The sequence below is a fragment of the Elaeis guineensis genome, chromosome 3 (genome assembly GCF_000442705.2).
Source record: "Elaeis guineensis isolate ETL-2024a chromosome 3, EG11, whole genome shotgun sequence".
NCBI lineage: Eukaryota > Viridiplantae > Streptophyta > Magnoliopsida > Arecales > Arecaceae > Elaeis > Elaeis guineensis.
The window spans coordinates 83006802-83016447 of record NC_025995.2 but is presented as its reverse complement, the minus strand read 5'-3'; the positions used below and the strand labels follow the sequence as shown (position 1 = coordinate 83016447).

Below are 9646 nucleotides of genomic sequence, written 5' to 3'. Positions count from 1 at the left end.
TTAGAATTTATCTTAAAATTTTATTGATCTATTTATTGTTTAAATATTTTGAACTTCTAAGATAAGGCATATATGAAAATGATTTGTCCGATTTAAAGGAATATATAGGATAGGAATTCTGATCTAAGCAGTATCTGATTACGCGTGAATAGATGAGTGTCGAGCGAAGTCACGAGCGTCGATCGGAGCAGCTATGTGGGCCTGTGGGTGTGATGCTCAAGTCGAGAAAAATCACGGACTTGAAACATTTTGAAAGCTGTATCTTGTGGATGCAATTGAACAGATGAGATCAAATAAATCGCATCACGCAACCCACGAGAGAAATTCGTATCATGATTGCATGCACCAGGTGCAATTGCACGGAGTCAAATCCCACGGTGGATGGCATGCATCAGGTGCAATTGGATGGTATCAAATCCCACAGTGGATAACATGCCATGCTACCCTTTGTATTTCACCAATTCCCAATTGCATGCTACTGATCGTGCATATGCTTCGGGATTTAGCCTGGTTCACTTGGACTTGGTGCGTGCACCAGGTGCAGTTGGACCGCATCAAATCCCATGGTGGATAACGCGCCATGCTACCTCTTGTATTTCACCAATTCTTGATTACGCGCTATCCACCATGCATATGCTCTGAGATTTGTCTTGGTTCACTTGGGCCTGGTACGTGAAATAATTTCTCGTCCGAAGGTCTTGAACTCTCTTTCCTTCCCTTGCGGTCTCTCTCCTCCCTCCTGAGTCCCAATTGGCTCTGGCGCTCCATGTCGGAAAATCCGACGGCCTCCTCCTCTCTCCTCTCTTCTCTTTCTCGAGCTGTCCTCCCACCGGCGTACTCTGCTTTGGAAAACTAAAATTGAATGGCAAACATTGTGCTCCCTCCAATGATGTTGCCGATATCGATGCCGATGCACGGAAAAGGTCAGTATTCTGCTGTCCTTCATCCCCCCCCGGGCGACAAATGGGTTGTTCGAATTTCGAATCATTATTGGCATTCGAAAAGAATAAGTTAGAGCATGACCGGGATGGTTGTACCGGCGTCTGATCTGGTCGGGATGAAGATGGGATGGTTGGGACAAAGGCCAGAAATGTATTTCAGGATCCCGCACCTGTCCCTCGTGCCAGAATCCCAAAGAAACAGGACTGGAGGGCCCCTGTCCCATCGGGACTGGACTTCAATCACTGAACTCTATACAAACAACATTCCTATCTAAGGTTTTATTCATCCTTGGTTCCCCACTATAATGCTGCTTAGGGCTTTCAAAAAATCACTGTTTAATGGACATTTGTGCTTCACTTCTGATTGGAAGAGCAGGCTTCTTAACACTTGAAAAGTGCTCATTAATTGACTTTCAGACCCCCATCTAATAAATACTTTCTTATTGTTATTGTTGATTTACTATCAGCAGAGTTGTGGTTTATTTGCTTAAATAATTTAAATATGGTCTCAGCTATATTATTCTAAAGCATCATTTCATGTCATAAGGCCGTAGATCGCATTTCATGTTAGGACCTTCAAGTGGAAAGGTGTTGAAAGTCTTCTATTTTCAGCTTTTGCTATTACTATTTAAGAACTTGTGCATTGCTTCATCTATGGCAGCATACGGAGTCTGTCCCCTTTAGATTTTCCTGCATCAAAATGAAAAAAGACATTTCTAATTAATTGAATGAATGAGAGTCATGGATGTGCTCTTGATTTCCTTCAATGTGCATGGTGTCTTTTGGATGGGCTTCCTTAGGAGTCCAAAGCCATTTTTGTTTTTATACATTTGATGATAGTGTGACGTTCTTATAATGTTTGAGATTGAAAGGCTTTGTGTTGTCACTGATCTAGATGATTAACAGCCCTATCGAGGGTGGGATCAAATGTGCAGGGTGCACATTATTTAAAAATACGGCATAGGTCTTCCGAAAAAAGTGCTAATTTATGAAAGGTGTGGGTTGGGGTCCTAATGTTTTTTTTTTTCTTTTTAATGCAACATATGCTGCCATAGGATATCTTAATTAGGAAGGTTAAAGCCAATACTAGTGATAGGGCAGTAACTTGAAAAATGAGTGCACCTTGAGGATTTGGCAAGCATCCTAGTCTTGCAAAGTGAAATTTTAAGTTTAACACATGGTGGCATGAGTATTATCTTTAAGACTCGAGACCAAAAAAGTCTTGCTTTATGGAGTTAATTAAAAATTTAAAAGGTGTTATAGTACATGTAGAAGCAATCCACTGAATCATGCTGAACTGGCTGGTTCAGGGATACCAAACCAAATTGGTCGGTTATCGGCATAGTTCATTCAATCAATTCGAAATGTAAACCTTATAGCGCATTCGAGCTCGTATGGAGGGAGTGGGAGGGAAAGAGAGGAAAAGAGAGGGAGAGGGAGGGAGGAGAGAGAGTGGTCAAGAGAGGACTTGAAAACCCTTATCAGCGGGGGGCTACCCCTATTTTGTTTCGAAATAGTGGGTCCCTAATTTTTTTTCTGATTTCGCGAAAGTGATGTCAGAAAACCATTTGCTGATTGCAATTTGAAATCGGGCAAAAAGTAAATTAGGAATTTTTGAAACAGGGGCAACTTGGCTCTCCCCATGTCGATATGCCTCGAAATGGCATGGTACGGACCTATATCATGCCAAGCCAGTCACCGGCTGGTACTCCTTTTGGTATCTGTTCGGCAAACCTTGCCTAGGAGTATCTTGGTTTTTCTAAGTAGGGTTCATCTTAGCCACTTAGAGTGGGTCTGAAGTGAAGGAGAGTCTATCATTTATAAGCTAACAAGAATGTGTGCATGTTGTGAAGAACTTGTGAGAGTAACAAAAAGCTTGTCTTTCTACTTATGCCTATTGGTGAAGTTGTAAGTGTCGCAAGTGGTGTCTTACTGATGTATGGACAAAGTGTTCAAGTGGGTTAGGCTTCATTTTATGGCATGATAGCACCATGTTCTATTTATGATTATGATGGTGTTTGGGGTACTTATGCATCAAGGAGCATGTTATGAGTGAAATTCTGGCTCAGAGCCTTGATGCAGCCAAACATCATTATAATTTTGTGGCACTTAGCTGTTTGATCAGTTCTCAAAAAAAAAAAAAAAAAGAAAAAAGACAAGGATATTTGGTTAATGCATTCAAAAATTCTTGTGAGACACTAATTTAAAATATTATGAATCCCAAAAGTTTTTCAGAAATTGGAAATGCACTATATTAAATTTTCTATTCAGAAAAGTCATAAAAAAAAAGAATGTGTCATCTTTTACTACTATATCAAGCTTGAATTTCTTTTCTGCCGCTCATTCAATGTCTCAATATCCACCTTAAACATTATGCTAGAACCTTAACAATTGTTGTATTACCAAGTTGGGGGTCCTCTTGAGTGTCAGATCAGAGTACCAGCATATGATGTCTAGTTTATGCACATGCTCATATCCTGGAGGTTCAGTTAGTGCAGTTTGTTAGCAACTTTCATATTCACCACTTGGGGTTTTTAATGACTAAAGTCTTTCTCCAATATCTAGCTCTTCGTAGAGACATTGAATAGTATTGACTATTGCTGCATCAATTAGGCTTTCAGATATTCTCAATACTGTTCTTACTTGATTAAGTTTAACATTTAAGTATGTGTTGATGTTACCATGAAGAAGATTTCCTTTCTCAAGAGAAACAAAATACAGGGTGTCTTGCTGTGGCTCAAAAAGATATCTGAGACACCGCTCCGCCTTCACCGGACCAGTTTGTTTGTTTTCAGTACTTTAAACACTTTGTTGCTTGTCTTGAGGTGATATGTATTTTTTGATCTTCCTTATAACACCATTGTGGAAGGTAATCTTTAAGAACAGACATCTCTGATTTAGAGTCCTACGGTTGGTCATGTAAGTATTATCTAATTACACTAAAGCAGCGCTTTCTCAGATGGAAACTATGTAATCAGTTAACTATTTTGAATATTCTATTAGTTTTAACATCCTTTTTCAAGCATCCTGTGACTAACATAATGAATTTGTTAGAGAGAGCTGGCTAGTCCTGCTTTCTAATTTTTTTTTTCTCTAACAGTAGTTAGAGAATACAAGCTGTTTCAAGTACTTGTGAGCTGGAAAAAGATTTTAACCTAGGATTTTCTTGTTGCACTAGTCTGCTTGGCTCTTTGCTCGTGTTGTCTGTTTTCCTCATGCTTGATTCGAACATATACCGGCTCAACAAGCTACTTGTAATTCCTTCCGTCAGGACATAATTTATTTTCTATTTAACTTTGTTTACTAATTAAGTTATCCATGGTTTTATTCTAGAGAATATGGCTTGGAAATTTATCTTTAGATGCAAACTGAGGTGAACCATAAACATATAACTCAATTCTATGTAGTCAGATGATTCAATTGTTCTATCATGAGGTTTATTTTCCACTTAATGATGAAAATTGCTGCATTGCTAAACTTATGCAGGATGTGGGGGACATTTCTGGCGGACATCGTTATTCAAATGCTTGGCACTGATTATGCTCGGATTCTGCGGGCAATCTATGCATTGGCTCAGGTAAATTTTAGTCTTTTTTGTGTGTCCTTGTCAATTGCATTTCCAATAATGCGGCTAAATTCAAGTGACTATTTGAACAGATCCGCCTTACACGGACATATGGTTGGACTTCGAAACAATGAGTGATGGGTGGTTCTATTTTTACATGTCAATGTCTTGTCTGCGTTGGTTAGGTCAGCACATATTGAATTGGTTGAAGCTGCCGTCCGGATGTTCTTTGCGGTAGCACTGCCCCTTTTGGAGCTCCAAAGCTCCCTGTAAATGTTTTCTTCTTTGTTTTTTGGTTTGGTAAGATCTCGGATATATTGTAGTTTCTTTAACGTGCACGGCTCCTCCACCTTTGGTGGCTTACGGTGAAGGTGTTTTTTTAAAAAAAAAATTAAAGATCAATTTAATTATAAAATTTGCAATCAATGTTAATATTGAAATAATCTTAATTTTAAAAATATTTATCGCATCAGCTATGTATATTAATATTTCAATTGGTTAAAATTCTAATGATCCGTATTTAATCCGATATTTAAAAATAAATAAATAATAAAATAATTTAATTTTTTTTTGGAGCATCATTGCAAAATGCTATCATATAAACAACTTCTAGAGGCATCTTACATTGGTCTTTTCACGTATCTTGATGCACAAAGGAGGAGATGGAACGGACATATAGGCTCTGTTAGTTCCATCTGAGAATCGTCCTCTTCCATTGGTTCAAGCAACCCAAACCCTATGGCCTAGGACCTCACCTCTCCATCTTGCTCTTGGGCCGCCTTCACCCTTCAAGCAACAACATGCGATCAACACCAGCACGAGCAGCCTTGGGCATGGGAGCAAGGAAATAGAAAAGTAGGGGTGAGGTCGTACTTGAAGGGAGTCTAAGATTTCTCAAAGGAAAGGTATTGTTGTTGGCAAGCTCGGTGTTAGAGGATAGTGGCAAAGTGGGAGGAGGACTGAAAAGTGTACTATTAGGATATGTTTGGCTATTTCTGAACGATCCGATTAAAAATTCTGCAGGATTGTGAATTGGATCATTCATTTAAGCAAAGCTCTGCAGCAACTAAATCCCACACAACCCAAATCTTATGGGAAGCAAAAACGATTTATGGAGACACGGGTCTGTGTTGGGTTTAGACAGATCCTTGGATGATGAAAGATCGATGGATCAACATGTCCGGTTCTGTAGAAATATCTAAATAGGTTTTTAGTGGGAGGTCGTTGAAACCTGAACCAACAAAAATGTTTAGGAGGTAATGACGCGACCATGAAATTCTTGCCTTTGAACGGAAGACTTCGTGTTCCATTACGGTTGCGATAAAGTTGTAACTATGTTACCTTTCTTACTCTTCACTATTGAACTAGTATCTTAGCTGTTCACGTGGTCTATTTACATGTAACTATAAATGTTCATTGAAAAAAATGTATAAGTTTGTCTTAATAATCACTTAAATAATATAGGATGTGTATCACCACATCAGCTTTAAATCTAGAAAGAGTCCGTGGCTACTTTAAAAAAAAATTATTCAAAATGGTTGAAGTGTTCCTACAGGAACATTGATTACTTTTAAATACTCAAAATATTTTGAGTTGTGGGTGAGGTTGAGAATCACATTTATAGGACTGTGGAGGCGTATGGTGACTATATGGAGTTTCTCCTGCACCAGCATGATCTCGCATCGACACTCAGGTGCACTATCATATTTTTTTGAGATAGAATGAGGGGAATAAGCTGCTCCCTTCATTATATTAATTAGAGTTAAAAGATTAGTTAACAAAAAAAAAAAAAAAAGAGTTAAAAGATAAGTTATAGCATAAGCATTGGTTGAAGGGTGGCAGGGGAAAAGACGTTCCACCCTTCCCTTCGAGTCATATTTAGTTACAATACCATTGCATGTAGGTATCCGATCAGCTACAGTGATGGTTTAAAATCTAATAATTTTCTTTATACCTATTGGTTTGCTGTGGCAAGAGATTCCAAAGGAAGGCATGTGAAGGCCTGGCATGTTATTATAGAGTCTGAAAATCTGCCATCTTAAGGATCCGACGTTGCATAACATCTATCCTTCTTTGAATTGTTCTCACGCCCGATCATAGCCTCAGCATTAGAAAAAAAATCTATCAACTTGCTTCATCGAAATTCGATAAAAAAGTTTAGCACCTGATCATAGCCTGTCGTCCTCAGCATCCAATAGTTTTCAGAAACTAGCCAAGACGCCTAACGTGTTATTAATGAGTTTTCCAACTTCTAGATAGGATCGGGCCCCAAATGCGAACAAACGCTTGTTTCGTTCGATCCAAATGTACTAACAGAAAATGGCTAATAGACTATCCCATGCTTTAGTTTCTTCCTTGTCTTTGTCTGCCGATCGTTAGGGGCCCCAAAGGTCTTTATAGGCTGAAGGAATTTGACGTCGTTTGTCTGATTTAGATAACAGAATCCAAAGACGAGTAGAGTAGGAGCACTGGGTGAAGAGATGATCTGTAGATTCTTTTTGATCTAAGCAGAGAGGGTAAATCTCCAGTCTTTTTATTCCTTGCTTCTCGAGGTTTTCAGCAGTGAGGATTTTGCTGTAGAAACACAGCCAGGCAAACATTTTTTTCTTTTCTGGTATTGACAATTTCCATATGATAATCCCACCCTGTGATATTATTCTCCTATTTTTCAGGAAGAGATAATGACTTCGAGTTGCAAAGTTCCCATTAGGAGTCCATCTCCAATGTTTTTGGTCGTGTCATCATGACGGACAGATTTTATTAAAAAGAAATTCCAAGGCCTTGAATTCTGAAGTAGTAGTGGAGCTCAGTGGTAGCTTAAAATTTGCTAATGTGTTGGTCTTGGAAAGGAATGAAGCAATACTTAAGTCCCAATTAAGTGCAAGAGCAAACAAGGATGGATAACTTTCGTGCAGAGCTTTTCCATCAACCTAACTATTATACTAGAAAGAAGTTTGCCTTCCGTTCTCAACTGTTGATGTTGTAGATTGCCGAAATACATTAAAGATCTTTAAAATTTCCTTTCAGACCGGAGAAGCAGTAAGGATCAAGTATTGAGATGGTTCTGTAGGGAGCTTTTTTGAGTAGTAAATTGATTCCACCGGCCTTTTCCATTCTCTATCTATTTCTGCATAGTATTTCCACTACTATTTCATCAAGAGTACTTGATTCATGATTTTAAGGTCAATAATTCCAAAACCTCCAAATTTTTTCGAACGGCATATGCTGGGCCAATTGACCAGTAATTTGACTTTACTTGCTGAGTCCTGGTTATTGCGACAATCCTTGCAAATAAAGTCACAACATATTTTGTTGATTCTTAGAATAATCGAGTTAGGGACTTTCAAAGCTGCCATCCAATATTGAGGAATTGCTTTTAGCACTGAATTAACCAATGTTATTCTTCCAACCATGGTGAGCGTGTTTCTCTTCCACCCAGAAAGTTTTTCGGAGACTTTTCCACTAAGAAACCCCATTGGCTTGAAGGAAGGGGAGAGTGATGCAATGGGAGTCCCAAGTATTTGATGAGAAAATGAGTGGTTTGACATCTTAGAATAGCTGCTAGTTCTATACTTTTCACTTGAGTTAGATTCATCCCAACTAAACTAGATTTATTGAAGTTAATCTTAAGCCCTATCAGCATCTCAAAGGAGTAAAAAATTAGTTTGGAGATGTTTGCATATCTTGTGGAGGTACCACTGAATATTAGTGTCATTAGCAAATTGGATGCATTGGGTTTCTCTTACGATTTCAGTGGATCCGATCCCTTCAATTATGTTATTTGACTGTGCAAGCTTTAAAGACCTGGCTAAAAGATCACCTATTAGAATAAAGAGCATTGGAGAGAGAGATTTACTTTGCTTGAGTCTCTGTTTATTGCAGAACCATCTTTCAGGCGATCCATTGAGAAGAATGGATGAGTTGGTAGTTAGAATTGTTTGGATCTAGGATCTCCATTTGCTGCTAAAACCACGTTTCTATAACAGGTTTTGCAAGAATTTCTATGACGCACTGTTAAATATTTTTGAAAATTAATTTTACATAAAAAACCTTTGATTTTTTTCCTTTTGCTAATTGAGATGATTTCAGAAGTAGATACATAGCTTTTGTGAATTAATCTCCCTGCTATAGAAGCCGACCATGAAGAGGATACCAGGTTCCCAATCATCGATTTGAGCCTGTTAGAAAGTACTTTTGAAATACTTTTGATAATGCTGTTCTCTAGACTGATTGGCGTTTAATCCTTCACTGATGAGCACTCTGTCTTCTTAGGGATCAGAGTTATGTAGGTGTAATTCAGCCTTGATAAATCTGTAGTGTGCTCGTAGAAACTTGCGAAGAGCTACAAAATATTAGGTTTAAAAATTTTCCAGAATCTTTAGTAGAAGGATGCAGGAAATCCATTTGGTCTAGGTGATTTATTTTTGGCTAAACTGAAGATCACCTGCTTGATCTCATCCTCAGGGAATGGTTCATCAAGAGTTTTTAGGTCTATATTATCACCTTGATATAATTTCTCCTAGTCTGCATCAATGCTTTCTTTTGGTGCTGCCCCTAGTAGATTGTGGTAGAAAGACAGAAATTTTTTTTCAATATCTTGTTGGTTAGATATAGTTTTACCTTCATGTTGGACTTCTAAAATATAGTTCTAGCTTCCTTCTTTGATTGCTTGCCAAGATGTGAAAATATTTTGTGTTACGATCACCTTCGCGAATCCATTGATACCTTGAGTGTTGCTTTCACATTGTTGGGTATAAAATACCCACAGCCGGAATCCTCAGTGGAATCAACTACAGAACAGCTCCGCCCGGACTCCTACGGGAGCCGGGCTCCGCCGCCGACATCAGAACAGCTCCGCCCGGACTCCTACGGGAGCCGGGCTCCACCGCTGACATCAACCACAGCACCGCTCCGCCCGGACTCCTACGGGAGCCGGGCTCCACCGCTGACATCAACCACAGCACCGCTCCGCCCGGACTCCTACGGGAGCCGGGCTCCGCCGCCGACTTCAGAACAGCTCCGCCCGGACTCCTACGGGAGCCGGACTCCGCCTCCGACATCAACTGCAGCACGGCTCCGTCCGGACTCCTACGGGAGCCAGGCCCCGCTCTCAGTATCAACTGCGGGTAAGCTCCATCCG

The 9646-nt window shown here is 39.4% G+C and overlaps 1 long non-coding RNA gene across 1 annotated transcript; it reads left to right on the top strand.

Moving 5' to 3' along the window:
• The first annotated feature begins 2538 nt into the window (after positions 1–2538).
• Positions 2539–4932, top strand: LOC140856481 (uncharacterized). Its single transcript, XR_012139692.1, has 2 exons — positions 2539–4518; positions 4599–4932. It is a non-coding gene; the product is annotated as an uncharacterized lncRNA (long non-coding RNA).
• The last annotated feature ends 4714 nt before the right edge of the window (positions 4933–9646 follow it).